The sequence below is a fragment of the Cynara cardunculus genome (assembly GCF_001531365.2).
Source record: "Cynara cardunculus var. scolymus isolate 2C chromosome LG 6, CcrdV1, whole genome shotgun sequence".
NCBI classification, from domain to species: domain Eukaryota; kingdom Viridiplantae; phylum Streptophyta; class Magnoliopsida; order Asterales; family Asteraceae; genus Cynara; species Cynara cardunculus.
The window spans coordinates 12,181,666-12,185,744 of record NC_037533.1 but is presented as its reverse complement, the minus strand read 5'-3'; positions in this window follow the sequence as shown (position 1 = coordinate 12,185,744).

The following is a 4,079-nucleotide window of genomic DNA, read 5'->3' as shown; positions in this document are numbered from 1 at the left end:
ATAAACATAAAGATTTAAATTATTAAATCTAATAAAATAACCCGAATATTACAGTTATTATAAGCAAACTCTATCAACGGCAAATGATCTTTCCACGATYCCCCGAAGTCAATGACACTAGTTCTTAACATGTCTTCGAGATTCTGGATGGTTCTTTCAGTTTACCCGTTAGTTTGTGGATGATAGGTTGTACTTAATCGAATTTCAGACCCCAAAGCTTTTTGTAAACTTTCCCAAAACTTTGAAGTGAAACGGCTATCTCCATTAGAGACAATAGATAGTGGAACACCATGCCTAGTTAAAATTTCTTTGATATAAATCTGTGCCAGCTTTTCTAAAGAGTATCCCTCTCTTATAGGTAGAAAATGCGCAGATTTAGATAAGCGATCAACAATTACCCAGATTGTATCATACCCCTTTGGAGTTTGAGATAACTTCAATGCAAAGCTCTCCACGAGGAAGAAATTGAAGAGGTACCATATATGTTTTTGGATTGAAGATTCAATATTTGGCTTGCAATAAAATAAAGCACTTGACAATTCTCTGTGTTATTTGAAAGATGTAGGTGGTGTATTGTTCTGATTAACTATTTTTTTCCATCAAGGTATTTGTGTTTGTCATTAGCTAATAATTTTTGTTTTATTAATTACAAAATATTAACTTTTGCTAGAGTAGTGATTTTGTAATGAGAATTAACGGTTTTTGCAATGATGACAGAGACCAGTGTCTCTGTTACCAGAGAGTACAACACAACAGTTGGTCTTGGTTTTAGGTATGTAAAATCTTTCTTGGTTTTGGGTGTTTACGTTCTTGATAATCATTTATAGATTTGGCTGGATATGCTGGTTTTGGATATTGGTATTTGTTTTGGTTGATATGGATTTTGAACGAAGTATTGTGTTTCAGATTCCGTTGGCCTGGGGGTGGGGTTATATTTTAAGTTTGATGCTGGTTTTTTGGACTATAAGAACTATTTTAGTTGTTTGGTTGCTTCAGGTCAACATTGGAACTTCCTTTCTTAACATTATGGTCGTTGGCGTTTGCAATGGCTTTCAATTGATCCTATAGGTAYAGGCCTGGGATGGAATTTTGCTACTGATTGGTTACTGATGGTGTTGGATTAGCTGCAAACTGATCTACTCTTGTATCTGCACCCTTCAGTTCCTGTTGTGGCTACTTTGTTTATTTGGATATTGTATTTCTTATAAATGACGGTTGTAACTTTACCCCTTCTAACTTCATGTTTTAAATACATATTGAAATCATTTTAAGAAGGGGAGCAGCAAAGGATGGATGAACATATCAAGATACTTGAGGATAAGGTCAATTAGTATTTGGTTTATGCTGAAATGGTCCATTCCTTGTTTCTGCCAAATTTGGGCTCAATCTCACTTTTCTAATGTTATTGCATAATATGCAGTTGTTGGAAGCACTTGTAGAAACTTATGCATGAGTCAGATCCTTTACATGTGAAGGTATATTATAAGCCATATGAAATATCATGACGTGTTATGCGTTTTCTTTAACAAATGTAGTTTTTTTCAGCTACTGTAGTTTTCCAACGCAGGTTCATTTTTCTTTCTTCCCATTATCTTAATATCATCATTTTAACTAGGAAAAAAGTTTTGACTTGTTGATCGATAGTCATAGAGACAGTGACCTTTTTAGTCTTAAGATAAATCTATTGCTCATGTAACCCCAAGGGCTTGGCCTAATATGTGACATGTAATAAATCGATTTGCTCAATTCTTAGTGATGCGTACACTTATTGTAGACCTGTAATGCCCTGCCACACTTGTAAAACAAAATTTGAGTTCCCTTTAATAACCACATCTAATGTAGCTTTAAGGGACCAAAGAGAGCAACAAACAATGGTTGACGCTATTGCAGCTGCAAGTCAAAGAGAAGAAGAAGCTCATGAAACTGCAATTATATTGTCTAAAAAAATTAATTGAGATTAAGGGGTCATTTACCCGAACACTTATCCGTTAAACACTTACCAATAAGATTCAACATTATCACTTACCTTACCGTATAAGATTTTAGTCCATCAAAACGTCATCGTATGCAACAATTTACCCAGTAAATGCTAACCGGATAAGACTCTTGGTCCTTGCCATCACTCTTACTGGATAAGATTATAGGTCTTTGCCATGTTTATTTGGTAAGGTAATGTGACTTGATAAGCACTTACCGGGTAAACATTTGGTAAATGGACCCTAAAGCTCAAGATGTTACTATACGACAACAATAAAGTGGTTGAATTTTATGATCAGGCAGTTGCACACACTCAAAATACATTCTCAGAGCTGATGAGAATAAAAAAGACCATTTTGACTATAATGAGTTTGCTCAAAAGGAACTTGAAATGAAAAGAGATATTGAGAACTTAGAGCATCATAAGCTTATTGAAATGCTGGAAGTGAACGATAAATTATTGGGATTGTATGAGAAGGCAATGCGAGAGAGAGCTGAGTTGAAAAGACTTCTCTGGTCAAGTGAGCAGAAAAGCAGAGACGGAGTAGCTACTTGTATGGGGAAGCTGTTTGAGGTGGATGGAGGGGATGAAGTCAGTTGCACAATTCTTCTCAAGAATTATTTATTGGAAGTCATTTAGTGGAAATTTCTATGCAAGATGAACATAGTCGTGATCCCGTCCAAGAATATGTGAATTTCTTGTGTCAAACGAACCTTCCTTGTTTTTTATAATTACTTTTTATGTGATACTTGCATATAATCATTTGACTTGATGAGCTGTCAATGTTTTTGTGTTGAAGATAAACCATTTGCATATTATCCCGAGCCAAATGCTTTTTTTTCTAATGCAAATTAATTTGTTCCATTGTCATGTAGACTTTAGAACAAAGGGCATTTTCCTGTATAGGATGTGGTTATTCTTGTCCATGGTAGAATTGCTGAGATTGCATTTGAACCTGGTGTGTCCAATGTTTCTAGGCTTCCAATACAATCATGGTCGATTGTTGTTTATGGGGTAAAGGTGACATGATAGTTCTGATATGAGAAGGGTGATTTATCATACACATATTTGCTAATGAACAGGTGACATGTTTCAAATTGTGGTGCCGAATGATGAAGTTGTACAGGTAGGTCTTATAAGATGTTGCTTAATGCATTTTACCTGTTTATTTTAGTAAGGAATTTGTTATGTTGCTAATAATGAATATATGCAAAATTTTATAGTGGAATATTGAGATGTATGATCATATGTATGTACTTTATTGTATTAGAAACTGATCATTTAACGAATATCTTTATTGGATTTTTAGAACCATTTTCTAAATAAGGTTCTGTCATGACTTTCTGAGCCAGAAACCACTTTCGATGTCGGAATTCATCAAAAGAATGTTGTTTGTTCACTTTATTGGGTTTCACTTCAGCAATATGGATGAACAATGTACGATGTGCATTTTTAAATATTGTTTGCATCTTTGTTTAGTGTGATGATTTTGAAGGTAAAAAGAGAGGTGGGGTTTTGATATATTGAGTGTGTTGTACTTTGAAATGTATGTATTAAGATGCTTTTTGTAGAATTATGATAATCCCCCCTTGCTTCTCTCATTCACAATAATCAATATATAATGATACAAAAAGATCTCCTATTTTTGGAGATAATTGATACAATAAACACTAATTACAATACAATAAATACGGGCATAATTAGAGGCGTCTAATACACCCCCGCAGTCGAAGCGGGAGGCGAACGTATGCTTAGACTGGATCGAAAATCATCAAAGAGAACCCGAGGAAGACCCTTGGTAAAGATGTCGGCAATCTGAAAGCGGGAAGGCATGTGAAGGATACGAACTAGGCCTGTTTAAACGTGCTCCCTGACAAAGTGAATGTCGAGCTCGATGTGCGTGGTTCGTTGATGCTGGACTGGGTTGCCCGATAAGTAAATGGCACTGACATTGTCACAGTAGACTAAGGAAGCTTTGGTCAATGGACGATGTAGCTCAAGAAGAAGATTTCGCAGCCAACATATTTCTGCAACCACGTTGGCGACTCCACGGTATTCGGCCTCTGCACTAGAACGGGAAATGGTGGATTGTCTCTTAGAG